At 41.0% G+C, this 19583-nt stretch overlaps 1 protein-coding gene across 10 annotated transcripts in view; it reads right to left on the reverse strand.

Moving 5' to 3' along the window:
• The window catches only part of LOC133577060 (catenin delta-1-like), a 44946-nt gene extending 25584 nt beyond the window's left edge, over positions 1-19362 (reverse strand). For 6 of the 10 annotated variants that reach the window (XM_072912482.1, XM_072912476.1, XM_072912479.1 and 3 more), the window contains exons 1-2: positions 19105-19244; positions 18381-18436 (exon numbers count right to left, since the gene is read on the reverse strand). The gene's annotated coding sequence lies outside the window, so the exon portion shown is untranslated. Of the gene's footprint in view, positions 1-18380; positions 18437-19104 lie in introns of all 10 variants that reach the window. The other 4 variants (XM_072912484.1, XM_072912483.1, XM_072912477.1 and 1 more) reach the window with 4 other exon arrangements.
• Positions 19363-19583: the final 221 nt, after the last annotated feature.

Here is a 19583-nt window from a genome sequence, read left to right on the forward strand (position 1 = left end):
ATTAGTCCTCTGCATTTGACCCATCCCCTTGTTCACCCCCTGGGAGGTGAGGGGAGCAGTGTGCAGCAGCGGTGCCACGCCCGGGAATCATTTTTGGTGATTTAACCCCCAATTCCAACCCTTGATGCTGAGTGCCAAGCAGGGAGTCAATGGCTCCCATTTTTATAGTCTTTGGTATGACTCGGCCGGGGTTTGAACTCACAACCTACCCATCTCAGGGCAGACACTCTAACCACCAGTCACCTACGTCTTACGGACATAAGACGTAACTGCACTTTTTGTCCGTACGGATACAAATAGTGTTAATATATGAGGTCTAATCTTATACATAGGACTGCACGATTACGGGCAAAATAATATGATTATTTTTATCAAAATTGAAATCATGATTATTCATTGTCATGTAAAACAGTGTTGGGGTGTGAACGTGACGCCACCAGTCCAACTGGATATCATCCAGTGTTTCCCACACATTCATTTATTTGTGGCGGCCCGCCACGAAAGAATTACGTCCGCCACAAATGGATTTTTCGGCTTTTGACTCGCTCGACCGCTCATAAAAGCAATGGGACTCTGTCTGTGAATTTACCTTGTAGTTACAACTCCGGTGCAGTAGGTGGCGGTAGCCTACTATGCATTGTAACTCCGCCAATAGCACTTAATTCACCTGGTGGGCAAGAAGAAGAAGAAGACGAAGAAGACGAAGACGGACAGACCAAAATACGAGGGTAATATAGGTTATAAGTAGATAGGTTATAGCTGCATCGCTCGCGGCTCGTCATATATTTAACGTTAATCCGCGACTTCACCGAGCGTTTCACTGACGGTGAGCAGCCTGACGCTGCTTCATACCGACGAGCTAACGTGTCCAGGTTATAACGCTGTTGTCAATAAACACACGTGGAGACGGTGCTTCAGATACTACATTAATACTCAAGCTAAAATGTCCACTGTCCACTGCAGCATGTGAATGCAATGAAAAGCATAAAATCTGAGCCAACCAGCCGTTAAAATGTTGTCCAGGTTAATGTTTTGGCCATTAAAGGCCCTTCATTTCAAGATTTCAACTGTGATCGGCCTTTAAACAGGTGGCTGACCTGTTCAGATGGGTGTAACTGCTACTGGTCAAATAATGTGAAATAGCATTTAATTTTACATGTATGCAATGCCATTTAAATGTAACTATAAATAATAATAATAAATACTGTGTAGTGTTGTAAATAGTCAACGGGAAGAATTTTAGTAAGATATAAGCCATGAGCACTACACAGCCAGAAAAAAACCTAGGCAGGACAAGTAAAAATATTGGGGCAAGTAGATTTGAGAAGTCGGGCAAGTAGAAAAATTAGGGCGGAGGGAACAGGTGAGACTCAGCAAACACTGAAAAATAAAGCGGGGTCAGATCAGAAATGCACTTTTCTCATGAAAAGGGTCCTAATTTATATTCTTATGTGCCTTATAGAGAGGACCACGACAAAACAGAGCGACTAGCTCCAGTGCCACCTGGTCAGCAGCAGCAGGAGGAGGAGGAGGTTGACTGACTGTGGCAGGACACCTCTGCCTCTGTTTCACTTTATGTTGCTGGTAAATAATATGGTTGTAGTAGTAGGCTAAAGTTAAATTATTTAGTATGCACTAATTAAAGGGGCAGAGCTTTAAGAGACATTTTAGCTTTTATATTTTATAAGATATATTTTTTGTAAGAACCACAATTAATAAATATATTTCAGTGAATAACTACCGTATTTTCCGCACTATTAGCCGCACCTAAAAACCACAAATTTACTCAAAAGCTGACAGTGCGGCTTTTAACCCGGTGCGCTTTATATATGGATTAATATTACGATTCATTTTCATAAAGTTTCGATCTCGCAACTTCGGTAAACAGCCGCCATCTTTTTTCCCGGTAGAACAGGAAGCGCTTCTTCTTCTACGCAAGCAACCGCCAAGGTAAGCACCCGCCCCCATAGAACAGGAAGCGCTTCTTCTTCTACTGTAAGCAACCACCCGCCCGCGTAGAAGAAGAAAAAGCGCGCGGATATACCGTACGTTTCATTTCCTTTGTGTGTTTACATCTGTAAAGACCACAAAATGGCTCCTACTAAGCGTCAGGGATCCGGTTCATGAAAAGACGCAATCTCTCCATCCGCACACGGATTACTATTTCACAGCAACTGATATTCCTGTGAACCGCACTGTGGATACAACGGGAGCACGTACGGTGAATATTCGCACCACAGGGAATGAGAAGTCATCCTTCACTGTGGTTCTAGCTTGCCATGCTAATGGCCAGAAACTTCCACCCATGGTGATATTCAAAAGGAAGACCTTGCCAAAAGAGACCTTTCCAGCCGGCGTCATCATAAAAGCTAACTCGAAGGGATGGATGAAGAAAAGATGAGCGAGTGGTTAAGGTAAGTTTAAGTTTACGCGAAGAGGCCGGGTGGCTTTTTTCACGCAGCTCTGTCCATGTTGATATACGTATGTTTGTGATTGCACATTTGCGTACATTTTGGGAGTGAACAGAGTTGTTAGAACGCTGGTTTTTAATATATTATTAAAGTTTGACTGACCTATCTGACTGTTTTTTTGACATTCCTTTAGCGCAGTTAGATGCGGCTTACAACACCGGGCGGCTTATAGGTGGACAAAGTTTTGAAATATGCCGTTCATTGAAGGCGCGGCTTTTAACCCAGGGCGCCTTATGGTGCGGAAAATACGGTAATTGTTCAAATCTGTATATAAATATGTACATAAAGTGTTGTAATTATATTCCAACTACGCGTTCTTCTTGGTCATCGCCGCTGCCGCTGCAACCCCCCGCCTCCTGACCACACCACCACAAATAGATGCCTGCCCTGTGGGAAACACTGTCATCATTACGGCCAATTCCCCAAATCGATTAGATTTAAATTCATATGGTTCTAAACCTATTCATCGAGATTAGATTTGCACTCAAATATTAAAAATGTTTCAAGTCTGTAAAAAACAAAACAAAAAAACAACTGTAGTAGGGTTTTTAAACATTGGACAGTTTAAACTTTAAGTCCTAAAAGTACAGTTTTGAAATAAAAAATGAATTGCAAGTGAAAACGTACTTTCACTGCAACACTCCATCACTACAAATTGCATTACGATATTGTTTCTGTAACTAATAACAGTAAATTTGAGATATTCTTCTCATAGTCAGACAAGATGTAACGCACAGGCTAGCAATTTTATTATGAAGGCTGGTTTGTAGGCGCACAAGACAACAGTGCTGCGTGCAGGGTGATGGAGTATGTAGACAAAAGTACAGTACCTCTTGTGTAGGGCAAAAAACTAATTGAACCCTTTACCTAAATTTCAACCAATGCACAATTATTCCATTCAACTCCTCCTCTACTATTTGATCAATGTCATACTTATTTTGACCAAACAAAAAATTCTTACGGGGTTCAAGCTGCTCGCGTTGTACTGTTGAACGAGTGATTCAGTTTTAGGATAGAGTTACTTTCCTGCTGGGTTTCTGGTAGCCGTCATATTTTGCGACACCTGGCTTCCTACATGTAACAACACAATCTGTACTGTATTCCAAGGTGATGGTGCATTAGTAGAGAGACAATCAAAAAGGAGGGAAAAAATAATCAAAATAATGCAGTTTGTCTTTGGTTACAAGATTTGAGTCAAGTTTTAAATTTTTTTCGATTAGATCACCGAGCCATCCTTTCTTCAGTGATGATTTTACAAGACTCTTTGTACAAACATAATCAATTGTACGGATTCAGATTCAGTCAGATTTGTAGGTTGGATAATCATTCCGTAGTGTGGTTCACTTGGAGCACAAGCCGCTTGAAGCCGTGCATTTTTGCCAACAAAAATTAAGCTGGCTTCCATTATTACTTGTCTTCACGGTCCGCTGGGAGTCGGGTGATAATATTATGCTAGTCAGTCCCTCACTTTCTTACGTTTTGCCCTGGACGGCTTGTTGTCAGCATAGTCCACGTGACACTGCTGCTGCCGAGGTTTAATCAATATTATACCTTGTGAATCAATATTGCAAAATGAAAAACCAGATAGATCCACTATGGATCAAATGGATTATTTCACACAGCACTAATTACAGGGAACACAGCATTTTTTGAGTTTGTAGCTTTAATGGTTATTATCTTTGTTTGTCCATGCCTGTCTCCAAGAAGCGCTATTGTGCACTTTATCCTCCTTTTACATTGACACCAACTCTGCACTTGTCCAACACAGTAGATGTCATCTATCATATACATCAACATCACCTACCTAGGTTCCATTTTAGAGGCTAATCTTTCCTGTGATAAAATGGCAACCAAGGTAATCAAAAAGGTCAACCAACGAACAAGATTTCTCTACAGAATCTCCTCTCTGGTCAACAAAAGCACCATGAAGATTCTGGCGGGAACTCTCATTCAACCCTTTTTTGATTACGCATGCACCTCCTGGTACCCTAGCACCTCCAAAACCCTCAAATCTAGACTCCAAACATCCCAGAACAAGCTAGTCAGGTTACTTCTAGACCTCCACCCCAGATCACACCTCACTCCTACCCACTTCTCCAAAGTGGGCTGGCTCAGGGTGGAGGACAGAGTAAAACAACTTGCACTGAGCCTAGTCTATAAAATCCGCTACATCTCCCTGATACCGAAGTACATGTCAAACTACTTCCATAACGTAAATGACCGCCATAACCACAACACCAGGGGGAGCTCCACTAACCATGTTAAACCAAGATTCCGATCTAACAAAGGTCTAAACTCATTCTCCTTCTATGCCACATCAATATGGAATGCACTCCCAACAGGTGTAAAAGAAAGTGCATCTCTATCCTCCTTCAAAACCGCACTAAAAGAACACCTCCGGGCAACTACAACCCTATTCCGTTTATATTTACATCTAACACAATTTCCCAACTCATATGGAAACAGGGTGTGTAGTACAAAACTGTAGCAGACAAGTAAGGGAGATGACGGATTTTTTTTAATTTTGGTGATCATAAACAGGCTGTAGGGACAGACCTTCTCAGGATGTTACAACATCCTTAGAATGTCACAATTGTGCACAGTAGGGGAATTTTATATGAGAGGGTGACAAATAAGTTACAGTTTTAGCTGCCCGGGATGACGTCTGACAAAACATTACCAAACAATGATTTATCAGTCAAGATGGAGACAGCTGAGTGTCTCTTCCTGTATGTCTATCTGTCTAATGAATGAGTCAACACACCAAGAAATCCATGCTTGGGGTGTGCTCAGTGCGGGAAGAGAGAGGAAAGCAGGACGGTGTGATGAGAAAACAAGGAGTGGCTTTGCAAGCTACAAGAAGAACCAAAACCACTACTCATGTGTGAGGTAGCAGATGATCAAAAGAGCACGTCACGCAAAAGCCCTGGAGCGATGACCTTCCACCTGAGTGGAATACATGGTATCCAGTGCCACACATGCCCATGTATGGTCACAACCAGGACTGGGCTGCTTTTGTACCCTGCAGACAGACAGGCAGTAGGAGCTGCAAACAAATCAAACCAGCAGAGAGACATGGCCAGAACAAACGAAAAAAGGGGAGGTGCTGAGGAAGATAAGTAAAGTTGAAGTAAATTAAAGATAAAACACTAATCTGGCATTCCTAACATTGTCTTCTATCAATTAGGCCCAACAGCCCACCCACTCATGCACAGGCAAACGACCTTCGTGTGACCAGTTCACCAAACATTAATGCTACAGTGGCTCCTGCCATATCTCAACCCAAGACCAGAGTAAACAATCATCGTTAGCGACACACTATCTTTTTCACTAATGAGCATAGCTGTCATTCACACTAGATGAATTCTAAACAGTGATATTTCCTGGCTAGTTGTTGTGTGTTCAGTGTTCATACAGGGAACACGCAGCTGTCTGTCGAAGGAGGAGATTGGTGGAACAATGAGAAGCTTGTGCAGCCTCGAGCATGAACTACGACAAGAGCGAGGCTGCACAAGAGTCAAGCGTGCAGAGCTGCATCCATGTTTTGTGTGGCTCAGACTTCTCTATTCCGCTTTCGCAGGTGTTGGTTCTGGCTTTGGAGTTCGGCGGCGATTATCGCCGAACAATGAAAACAATTGCTGCTGTCCCACTGCCACTCCCCCCCCCGCACCCCACCATTCCCCTTCGATCCACATCCTGACAAACAGGATGTTATGAATTCGACATCAGAGATGAATGTGAGCGGTGTGAGAGCTACCGCGGAAGCCCAAGAAACCCTCTTCCGCTTTTGCATATCGGCATCAACCATCAGAGCGTGTAGCGTGCAAGCTCTCTTGCACCTCACAGGCTACTCGCGCTCCAACTGTAGATCATGCAACCACAAAATGCTTCTTGTTTCTAATATTGTTCTCATATTATTAATTTCTGTTCTGCTTTCATAAAAGAAGTGTCAGAAGAAGCTGACTAATGTGGATTGTTTTTCCTTCTGTGTAGACGCAGATTGTTTAATCTTTATATAAACGACATTTGTAGAGTTACAAAGGACTTAAAGTTAGTTTTATTTGCAGACGACACAACTACTTTCTGTTCAGGAGAGAACACACAGAAGATAATACAAATAATAACAGAAGAAATTAACAAATTTAAAAAATGGTTTGACAAAAACAGACTTTGAATCTCAGTAAAACTAAAATAATGTTATTTGGTAACAGTAGAAAAGAGCATCATACATGAATACAAATAGACGGAGTAGACATTGAAAGGGTAAAAAAACTGATTTTTGGGAGTATTAATAGATGATTAAATGAACTGGAAATCTCATATACAAAATATACAAAAGGTGGCAAAAAACATTTCAATAATGAATGAAGCAAAACATGTTCTAGACCAAAAATCACTTCATATTCTCTACTGCACGCTAGTGTTACATATCGGAGTTATTGTGCAGAAATGTGGGGAAATAACTACAAATGTGCGCTACATTCGTTAACCGTGTTACAAAAAAGATCAATTAGACTGATACATAACGTTGGATATAGAGAACATACAAACACTTTATTTATTGAGTCAAAAATATTAAAGTTTGATGATTTGGTAAAATTGCAAACAGCTAAAATTTTGTACAAAGCAAACTATAACCTGCTACCAAAGAATGTACAACAATTCTTCTCTACTAAAGAGGAGAAATATAACACCTAGAACCTTTAGCATATCAGTATGTGGAATTAAATGATGGAATGGATGAAGTAAAGAAGTTAAACATTGTACTGATATGATCCAGTTTAAGAGGTTGTTCAAATTAATAGTGCTTACAAAGTACTAAGAAGAAGAATTATGAGAAATACTTTCAACCTTATTGAAAATAAGATATTCTTCATCTCAGTATGTTAATAATGACTGACTTAATTACAAAACTGTTGTATTACTCATTCACGGATGTCATTTTACTATAAAAAAAAGTCAGTAAATGAAGTTATGTATTTGTAAACGCCCTGAAGTGGGGAAAGAGGTAGGATTAAATAAGCTTTGCTTCTTCCTACTCCTTTTCGGACATGATGTAAAGTGAAATGATATGAAATTGTGTGATGTATCATGCTGTAAGGGTGTTCATGTTCCAAATAAACTAAAGAAAGAAAGACTCATGACTCTCCTTGCAAAGCTGATGTAATACAGTTGATCATGAGGCATTTAGGTAGAAAAGCTTAAAAAATTTTTGTCTTGATTGTTCAATAATTTATGCTTTTGCTTAGTTTCATAAACTTATCAAAATGCAGCTATTCAGACAACAATGGCTAAGTGTTGAGTAATTTTAAAAAGCGATATGATTTTTTTCCCTCTACATTGAAAACACTTACTTGTGGTCTACATCACACTTAATGCTGGTGCTTTGGTCAACATTTTGCATGTATTGTGTTTTACAGACCATCTTCAAGCCGCTTTCTGACAGTCTCTTCAGGACACGCCATTTTGTGGAAGGCCGTTTTTACACACAAAAGCCCTCCTAGAGGTCAAGCCCCCTCCTAGAGGCGTCTCCACCCCGTCAGCCATGTTTTATAGCTTCCATATAAAGTCTACTGATAGAAAGGTTATGCTACTTTGTATTGGAAATTGCAACAGCAGAGGATTTTTACCATGCATGTGCATGTACAAGCCAGTCTGCCTCACAACAAGAGAATAGAGAAAAAGAAGGAATTTATAAACTACAACTGGGTAAAAATTACGGACTTCCGCAAAGCTATTCAGGCAAACCTGTGACCTGTAACTAAGGAAAAATATGTGACTAAATTAATTTGGAGCATGTCTTGAAGTAGGCAAGATTACAGATTTATTGTTAACTTCTGTGCCATGCCTCATTGGTTTGATTTCAAACTTCATGGAATTATGGAAGATCTCGAATACACTAAAACTGGTGCCAACACTGGAAATTATTTGAAATTTTTTTTACATTATTAACAGAATCCACCAGCATGCTTGTACAAAATGTGGCATAGAGTACATTGAACATATCAACCTCTCCATTTATAAAATATAGAAATGTAAACTTCCTGCCACCTTAAAAATGAGAAAGAAAATGAGGCAATGTTTTGATGACAGCTCAAAGTGTTCAAAATGTCAAGCAGAAGATTTAAAAAAAAAAAAAGGTCAAAAGGCACAATTCTCAAACATCTGATCGCACCACAAGTCTCATAGTTTCACCTGATTGTGACCAGTCGGCATGACTCACTCAGTCCTGCCAGACGACATCCGTGATTGTACACATTTGAGCAACAAGACTGCCTTTTGTCACCTTAAAGGGGAACATTATCACAATTTCAGAAGGGTTAAAACCATTAAAAATCAGTTCCCAGTGGCTTATTATATTTTTCAAAGTTTTTTTCAAAATTTTACCCATCACGCAATATCCCTAAAAAAAGCTTCAAAGTGCCTGATTTTAACCATCGTTATATACACCCGTCCATTTTCCTGTGACGTCACATAGTGAAGCCAACACAAACAAACATGGCGGAAAGAACAGCAAGCTATAGCGACATTAGCTCGGATTCAGACTCGGATTTCAGCGGCTTAAGCGATTCAACAGATTACGCATGTATTGAAACGGATGGTTGTAGTGTGGAGGCAGGTAGCGAAAACGAAATTGAAGAAGAAACTGAAGCTATTGAGCCATATCGGTTTGAACCGTATGCAAGCGAAACCAACGAAAACGACACGACAGCCAGCGACACGGGAGAAAGCGAGGACGAATTCGGCGATCGCCTTCTACCCAACGATTGGTATGTGTTTGTTTGGCATTAAAGGAAACTAACAACTATGAACTAGGTTTACAGCATATGAAATACATTTGGCAACAACATGCACTTTGAGAGTGCAGACAGCCCAATTTTCATCAATTAATATATTCTGTAGACATACCCTCATCCGCGCTCTCTTCCTGAAAGCTGATCTGTCCAGTTTTGGAGTTGATGTCAGCAGGCCAGGGAAGCTAGGGTCAATATTCTTCTCTTGATCATCTTCGGTGGCATAAGGGACGGTGTGAGCCAAGACATCCAGGGGGTTTAGCTCGCTCGTCTGCGGGAACAAACTGCCGCCATTGCTTGCCGTGCTACCGAGGTCCTTTGTCCCTGAATTGCTCACACACTCCGGCAGATTCAATGGGGGTCTGGCGGCAGATTTCTTTTGACTTTATCGTTGGAAATGCATCTGCTTTGAGTGTCGCAGGATATCCACACATTCTTGCCATCTCTGTCGTAGCATAGCTTTCGTCGGTAAAGTGTGCGGAACAAACGTCCAATTTCTTGCCACTTTCGCATCTTTGGGCCGCTGGTGCAACTTGAACCCGTCCCTGTTCGTGTTGTTACACCCTCCGACAACACACCGACGAGGCATGATGTCTCCAAGGTACGGAAAACAGTCGAAAAAACGGAAAATAACAGAGCTGATTTGACTCGGTGTTTGAGAAAATGGCGTTTAATTCGCCAAAATTCACCCATTTAGAGTTCGGAAATCGGTTAAAAAAATATATGGTCTTTTTTCTGCAACATCAAGGTATATATTGACGCTTACATAGGTCTGGTGATAATGTTCCCCTTTAAAATCACTGACCATTGTGCAATAATTAGCGGTTGTTCATCTTTTTGCAAACACGCCGGCGCGATTCCACTAGCACTGGGTGAAGAAGAGCGTGGCTTGTAATGGGATTGAAGCGTTAGCCCCCTAATCCAGTGAGTTCCACGCAAACGTACATGTTCATGTGCACACACGGACATTAGCCCCCTTTGGCTTAACCTGGACACCTCAATTGCGGGCGGCGGCGGGAGCAAGCATCAACAATCAGACAACTAAAAGACACACATTTAGTAAACTAAATAAGAAAACATAATAGCTATTAGTGGTAGATGTTTACTTTTTCCCCCCCACCACATCCCACCTCCCCGGATTGTAAATAATCAAATGTATATACTTGTTCTTATGCTTTCTGAGCTCACTATGTTCACCGCTCGCTGTACATATCCTACCAAGTCAGACCTACACTGTTACAATGTCCATTTCTCAGATATAATTGTTGATGACTGAAGTGCTGATAGCAAACAAACCTAACTCCCCCCCCCCCCAACCCCCTCCACATACCACCCCCTGGATTGTAAATAATTCAATGTATATACTCTGATGATTAACTTGTGTGATGACTGTATTATGCAGATAGTATATATTTGTACCATGAATTGATTAACGTGGACCCCGACTTAAACAAGTTGAAAAACTTATTGGGGTGTTTCCATTTAGTGGTCAATTGTACGGAATATGTACTGTACTGTGCAATCTACTAATAAAAGTTTCAATCAATCAAAGCAACTCTCGGTGGGCTAAATGTTCCATGAAAAAATAAAGTTCTGGAAAACACAACATTTTGCTTTTTTTTTCGCAATTTAAAATGAAAACAGTTGTACTTCATGTACAAAAAGCAATAAAGGGTCAGTGTTGTGGTTTAGGTTTTGAATCTCTATGGCACAGGTGTCAAATTCAAGGCCCGGGGGCCAGATCTGGCCCGCGACATCATTTTATCTGGCCCGCAAACACCTGGAAATGATACGTGTCAATAAAGTACTTCATATTTTCTCACTTAATGTAATAGATCTTTTCCCTTTTGACAGAAAAAATATATGTACTGCTTGAAATTCCATACATTTTTAAACCTTAACAGTATCCAATATTGCAACAAATATTACAGTATATTATTTTAATTTCCAAACATGTTTGTCTAAATAAAAATACTTTACAGCAAACTACCCATCAAAATAATACAAAATGACAATATATTTTACGTTGTTCTTTACAGCATATCACCGTAAATTGAAAAAAACTACTACTGTTTTTTGCGTTAAAATTCTGTTGACTGGGCTGCCAGTTTTTGACTGTAAAATCTAGGGTTGTTGTTTTTAACGGTCTATTACTGTAAATGGAAAGACGGTTCATTTGTTTTGACAGTAGAAAAACTGGCAGAGTAAAAAAATAACTTGTACCGTTTTCCATTAACAATATAATGTAAAAACCAAAGTTAATTTAACACAAATTCTGGCAACTAAGCTGCCAGCTTTTTCTGTAAAACCCCCCACAAAAAAACAGTCATACTGTTTTTCCATTTACCGTAAAATGTTGTAAAAAATAAAAATAAAAAAAATAATGTACCGGTAAAGATTTTACTGTAAAATCGACAGTCTACTTAAAACAATGTACATAATGAATAATAAAATCCATCGGCAAATGCATACATTATTCGCTGTTACAACTGCCACGTGGCCCTCAATGAAAACCAGTTTGACACCCCTGCTCTACGGAGTCTGCATGCCTTATGCGTTCTTGCCTGGTTTATCTCTGAGTACTTTTCTCCCACATTTAAAAAAACATGCATATCAAGCTAATTGCAGACTTTAAAAATGTAATTTAGTGCAACACAGTGTGAATGTGTCTATACAGTATGTGACTGACTGGCAACCAATCTTCAAAAACAGCTGGAATAGGCTCCAGCTCACCCCAGACCCTAAATGAGGCCAGAAATGGATTGACGGACTGTTATCTGTTACTTAACACTGGCAGGGCACAAACAATAAGATCATATATTTATAGACGAAAGATTGTAAAAAGAGAAGCGGGTCATGCTGTTACACTTTTGACAGTTGTGTTTGATCAGTTAAAGGGTCACTGCTGACAACTCAACAAAATCTGTTTTTATCATCTGAGAAATATTTCTAAAGTGAGAAATGTGCTGTCAAAATGGGATCTGGAAATGATCATTGGCACGTTCATTTCATCTCGTATTGACTATTGCAATTCTCTCTTCACTCTTTTCAACAAGTCAACGCTAAAGAGACTTCAGACGGTACAGAATGCAGCTGCCAGACTTTAGACCGGTGCACCCAGAACAGCCCATATCACCCCCATTTTATCCAGTCTTCATTGGCTTCCAGTCAAATTCCGCATACAGTTTAAAGTTTTAGTCCTGACTTTCTGTGTATTGCATGGCGGGCCCCTTCAATACATCACTGACTTGTTATGCCCCTACTCTTCAGGGTCTTCAGGCCAAGATCCCAAAGACTCATTTTAAAACCCTGGCATTCCAGGCTATAGCTCCCAGACTCTGGAACAACTTGCACCAGTCCCTCCGTGATCTTGACTGTGTTGACATTTTTAAGAAACATCTGAAAACTTCTCTTTTTCGTAAAGCTTTTAGTTCATGCACCTTTTAACTATCATTTTAATCCACTCTGTATGACGTTGCCCCTGTTGTTTTAATTTAATTGTTGTTTTACTTCACCTATGCTTTGTGATGTTATCTGTGAAAAGCACTTTATAAATAAAATGTACTTACTTAAGCCATGTCTACACTAAGTCGGATAACCCCTTAAACGAATAATGATTTAGCCTGAGCCCCGTTTCAGCCACACTAAACCAAGGTCTCCCTCCTCGGACAAATTTTTACACGGGTAAGTGCGCCGTGTATTTCTTGAATCTCCGCCTCTTAGCTTTGTATGGACTCATTGATCGTTTACAAACTGAGTTCAGGGAGGAAGTGACACCAGAAAGACCGCGCCCACACAGGAAGTGACATCAGAAAGACAGCGCCACAGCCAGCTTCATAATAAAGCGGCTTCGTAACTCTCGTAATTTTCTTTCTATGCCACATCAATATGGAATGCACTCCCAACAGGTGTAAAAGAAAGTGCATCTCTATCCTCCTTCAAAACCGCACTAAAACACCTCCAGGCAACTTCAACCCTTGACTAACACCCTCCCCCTTCCACATCCCACCTCCCCGGATTGTAAATAACCAAATGTAAATAATCAAATGTATTTCTAAAGTATATACTTGTTCTTATGCTATCTGAACTCACTATGTTCTCTGCTCGCTGTACATATCCTACCAAGTCAGACATACCGTATTTCCTTGAATTGCCGCCGGGTATATAGTATGCACATGCCTCGATTTACCGCTGGGTCAAACTCGTTTCGCAAAATAATAACCATATGACTAGAATTCCCGCCGGGTAAGTCACGTACCTACTACGTTTTATATAATTGCAATTCTTATTATTAATATTGTGTTAGTTTGTAGTGGTGGAGAGCTGACTTTTTGTTGTTGGAGTTGCGTCTTTCAAAGCGCTTTATTTTGAAAAGATGTTTTATTAATATAGCTGCGTGTGTCAAATATGAGTCATTTTGATGCAGTTGTACGAGTAACATTTCAGAAACAAATCATGAGCTAAGAAAACCTGCTAACAGGCCGTATTAATGTTATTTTTTAATTGCCTTTTCAGGCCGAAACAAAAATAACTCCCGGGATGATTCATTGTGCTTTAAATATTATTGCGGCATTAAAGGGGAACATTATCACAATTTCAGAAGGGTTAAAACCATTAAAAATCAGTTCCCAGTGGCTTATTTTATTTTTCGAAGTTTTTTTCAAAATTTTACCCATCACGCAATATCCCTAAAAAAAGCTTCAAAGTGCCTGATTTTAACCATCGTTATATACACCCGTCCATTTTCCTGTGACGTCACACAGTGATGCCAATACAAACAAACATGGCGGATAGAACAGCAAGCTATAGCGACATTAGCTCGGATTCAGACTCGGATTTCAGCGACTTAAGCGATTCAACAGATTATGCATGTATTGAAACGGATTGTTGTAGTGTGGAGGCAGGTAGCGAAAACGAAATTGAAGAAGAAACTGAAGCTATTGAGCCATATCGGTTTGAACCGTATGCAAGCAAAACCGACGAAAACGACACGACAGCCAGCGACACGGGAGAAAGCGAGACGAATTCGGCGATTAACCAACGATTGGTATATGTTTGTTTGGCATTAAAGGAAACTAACAACTATGAACTAGGTTTTCAGCATATGAAATACATTTGGCAACAACATGCACTTTGAGAGTGCAGACAGCCCAATTTTCATCAATTAATATATTCTGTAGACATACCCTCATCCGCTCTCTTTTCCTGAAAGCTGATCTGGCCAGTCCAGTTGGAAATGCATCTGCTTTGAGTGTCGCAGGATATCCACACATTCTTGCCATCTCTGTCGTAGCATAGCTTTCGTCGGTAAAGTGTGCGGCACAAACGTCCAATTTCTTGCCACTTTCGCATCTTTGGGCCACTGGTGCAACTTGAATCCGTCCCTGTTCGTGTTGTTACACCCTCCGACAACACACCGACGAGGCATGATGTCTCCAAGGTACGGAAAACAGTCGAAAAAACGGAAAATAACAGAGCTGATTTGACTCGGTGTTTGAGAAAATGGCGGATTACTTCCCGATGTGACGTCACGTTGTGACGTCATCGCTCCAAGAGCGAATAATAGAAAGGCGTTTAATTCGCCAAAATTCACCCATTTAGAGTTCGGAAATCGGTTAAAAAAATATATGGTCTTTTTTCTGCAACATCAAGGTATATATTGACGCTTACATAGGTCTGATGATAATGTTCCCCTTTAAGTGTGCCTTATAGTCCGAAAAATACGGCACTTTTACACAACAACAATCACTTTCAACACAGCAACGGCAAGAGACACCGAGTGAGAAACTCCACAGCACTGTTCTGCCATTCACCTTTACACAGGTGTTGTGCTGGCTCAGTCATTGCTCTGACACGACCTTCCTTTTGCTTCACATGAGCAGTGTTGGGACTAACGCGTTACAAAGTTAGTTTTGGCGGTAACTAGTAATCTAACGCGTTATTTTTTTATATTCAGTAACTCAGTTACCGTTACTACATAAAAAATAACGTAAAATAACGCAGTATCGGCTAGAAACAGAAGATCTGAGTGTGTTTTATTGGAGCGCTGCGGTGGAAAAGAAAAGGCGTGCTTTGTGTGGGTGGGGGCGGGGGAGACGTTCCTATAGGGCCTATGTACTTCGAGGCTAACAACCGTCACTTTACCCGGAAGTGGGTCTTTACAGCTGAGGGTGAATGACGAGGCCGGCGGTTTGTTGCAACTTTGTGACTTTATTGGACGCAGCCATCCACCAAGCTAAAGCATCTGCACGTACTCACTGTGGCCGCTCCCTCACCTCTCTCGCCCACTCACTCACTGACGTCACTCACCTCACATGCTGTCATATCTTAATGGGCCACACACAAACACACATACGCTACTCTCATAACAACTAACAAGACATCATGGTGAAGCCAGAAGTCGAGTTTCTTAACATGGAGACATTCTCAATACTTTTCTTTTGTCGACCACAAAGAAAATAACATTTTAGTTAAATGTAAGTTGTGTCTTGGATCAAAGATCCTATCTACTTAAAGTTAAAGTGCCATTATGTTGCAGCTATTTAAAATAGTTGTGTCAATTTGTTCTGGCCTGAAATAAATTGGCCCTTTGAAACATATCTTTGTCTTTGTGTGTTGTATGTAGACCACATTGCTTTCTGAGTTCAGTGATGCAAATGCATGTCAAGTTGATCAACACATTGTATTATTCTCTAGTGCAATAACAATACTGAAATGAAGGCTAAAAGGGCATTAATGGGAGCCTTAAAAAAAAAGGGGGGGGGAAAGTAGTAACTAAATAGTTACTTTTCACAGTAACGCATTACTTTTTGGTGTAAGTAACTAGATTACTTTTGAAATAAAGTAACTAGTAACTAGTTACTGGTTTTCAGAGCTGATTTGACTCGGTGTTTGAGAAAATGGCGGATTGCTTCCCGATGCGACGTCATCGCTCCGAGAGCGAATATTAGAAAGGCGTTTAATTCGCCAAAATTCACCCATTTAGAGTTCGGAAATAGGTTAAAAAAATATATGGTCTTTTTTCTGCAACATCGAGGTATATATTGACGCTTACATAGGTCTGGTGATAATGTTCCCCTTTAAGCACTCAAATTTATAAGCGCATGCCTACATTTACCGCATGCCTTTGGTAAGCGCCGGAGTGAGAAGAGGTTTTAAATTAATTACCGCCCGGGCGCTAATTCAAGGAAATATGGTACACTGTTTCAATGCCCATTTCTCTGATGATGCAATTGTTGATGACTGAAGTGCTGTTATCAACCAAACCCTCCTCATCCCACCCCCTGGATTGTAAATCATGTAAATAATTCAATGTATATACTCCAGTGTTTCCCACACATTCATTTATTTGTGGCGGCCCGCCATGAAAGAATTACGTCCGCCACAAATGGATTTTTCGGCTTTTGACTCGCTCGACCGCTCATAAAAGCAATGGGACTGTCTGTGAATGTTGCTTGTAGTTACAACTCCGGCGCAGTAGGTGGCGGTAGCCTACTATGCATTGTAACTCCGCCAATAGCACTTAATTCACCTGGTGGGCCAGAAGAAGAAGAAGAAGAAGAGGGACGGACGGGATCAAAATACGAGGGTAATATAGGTAGATAGGTTATAGCTGAATCGCTCGCGGCTCGTCACATATTTAACGTTAATCCGCGATTTCACCGAGCGTTTCACTGACGGTGAGCAGCCTGACGCTGCTTCATGCACGTAGTAACAGTCACGTGTTTTCATACCGACGAGCTAACGTGTCCAGGTTATAACCCTGTTGTCAATAAACACACATGGACTGAAGCTAAATTGTCCACTGTCCACTGCAGCATGTGAATGCAATGAAAAGAATAAAATCTGAGCCAACCAGCTGTTAAAATGTTGTCCAGGTTAATGTTTTGGCCATTAAACAGGTGGCTGACCTGTTCAGATGGGTGTAACTGCTACTGGTCAAATAATGTGAAATAGCATTTAATTTTACATGTATGCAATGCCATTTAAATATAATTATAGATAATAATAATAATAATAATAATAATAATAAATACTGTGTAGTGTTGTAAATAGTCAACGGGAAGAATTTTAGTAAGATATAAGCCATGAGCACTACACAGCCAGAAAAAAACCTAGGCAGGACAAGTAAAAATATTGGGGCAAATAGATTTGAGAAGTCGGGCAAGTAGAAAAAAACCTTAACGTTGAACCCTGCATGTGTTGAGCTGCTGCCGCTTAAGGTTAGACGGCACTGTACATAGAGCGGTTCTGGATGTTCACTCCTTCACACAGATGAGTATAGAAAAATATTTTCAACGGCCGAAAAGGGCTCGACTTGGAGAGGAGGTAGGCCTACAGTCCGGACCACAGGTGCGACCTGTTCAGCAGCAGCAGGAGGAGGAGGAGGAGGAGGTTGACTGACTGTGGCAGGACACCTCTGCCTCTGTTTCACTTCATGTTGCTGGTAAATAATATGGTTGTAGTAGTAGGCTAAAGTTAAATTATTTAGTATTCACTAATTAAAGGGGCAGAGCTTTAAGAGACATTTTAGCTTTTATATTTGATAAGATATATTTTTTGTAAGAACCACAATTAATAAATATATTTCAGTGAATCACTAATTGTTCAAATCTGTATATAAATATGTACATAAAATGTAATTATATTCCAACTCCGCGTTCTTCTTTGTCATCGCCGCTGCCGCCGCCACCCCCCAACCACACCACCACAAATAGATGCCTGTCCTGTGGGAAACACTGTACTCTGATGATTAACTTGTGTGATGACTGTATTATGATGATAGTATATATTTGTACCATGAATTGATTACGTGGACTTAAACAAGTTGACAAACTTATTGGGGTGTTACCATTTAGTGGTCAATTGTACGGAATATGTACTGAACTGTGCAATCTACTAATAAAAGTTTCAATCAATCAAGGGGGTCTTAAACGGTAGGCGTTGTTGTGTGTGGACACGGATAGGTGGGACTTATCCTGGATAACCTTACGCGGCCTTATTTACTTACTTATCTCCAACCAAAACAAGTTAGCAGAGGGACCCACCCAACAGGTTCACAACAGGACCACCACCCCCAAAGAAACATGGCAGAAATGTAGATGTCCCATTTTACCTGACAGTGCAATCCGGGAGGGGGTCTCCTTCAAACAGTGCGTGGTCTTCCTCGTCCTGGGAAACGCGATAAAAAAAGATTCAGTTAAAAAAAAAAAAAGCTCAAGTCACATGATCCTCTTTGAAGGCAGCAGAATGTTTGTCTTTGAAGCGGTTGCACTGTTAGCACTCTCAGCCAATAGCAGGGCTGCTTTACCAATACAACTCTCGTCCACAGACACTTGTTTTTGCTTTTTCTTTTTTTAAAACGACTCACGAACAAAAGAACACCGCCACGCACGGTGTCGTACCCGGCTCCCACCGAGATAAATGACAAGGTTGGACATGGAATGAGGGCCGACTTGAGTGGAATGCTGGCCCCGCACTTAGTGTGACCTGGTTCCGCCCGTCCTGCCTAGTTAGCATCACAATAACCCACATAGCACGGCGAGCTAGCCTTAGCATAGCCGCGCTGCGGTTTTCCTTCTCTTTTCGCTATTTTCCGTTATTTGAGTAAACACCGCATAGCCTAATGGTATCTAAGTGTGTTTAATGAGTTAAATTAAAATTTAAAAAAAACAAAAAACGGGTTGAATTTTGTTAGCGAGCTATCGTGAGTCGTGTCGGGGGGGGTTGGGGGGGTAATATCTGACCACTCCTTTTATCAACGCTGCAGTGCACGCACTCTTTTTCACAACGACGCCATGGCGGTAACAATTTAACGCCATTTCCCCACATGTGCTTACCGTCTTAAACGTCTCTCCCCGTCCGACTATTCCGTTTATTTGGCTGCTCCTGCCTCGGCGTGTGTGGGTCAAGCTCGTCTAGCGGCCAGGCGACATCACAGAGTTTTCTATCAAAGAATGGGGGCGGAGCTAACTTACCGTAAAACACGCAAAATCCGCGCACGCCGAATTTTGTCCCTGCGCGTTGTCTGCCAGGAGCCACAAGTGACTGCACAAGCCGCCTTATTTGTTATTTTTACTACGCCGATCGTGTTGGTGGGATTTAAAAACGCTTGTGCGGCGGAATAAAGTGTCCGCCTCCCTCCTTATTCCTCCTCCCACATGAGCTCACGCTGATGTCATTTCATTGATTGCCCAAGAACAATAGCCTGGGAGGAAGCCTGGAAATACACAACATTCCACAGCCACACGACAAAAAAAAAAAAAAAAACTTGACACAACACTGCTACTACAATGTAAGTAGCAGTGTTGTGTCAAGT

Source organism: Nerophis lumbriciformis, linkage group LG36, assembly GCF_033978685.3.
Source record: "Nerophis lumbriciformis linkage group LG36, RoL_Nlum_v2.1, whole genome shotgun sequence".
NCBI classification, from domain to species: domain Eukaryota; kingdom Metazoa; phylum Chordata; class Actinopteri; order Syngnathiformes; family Syngnathidae; genus Nerophis; species Nerophis lumbriciformis.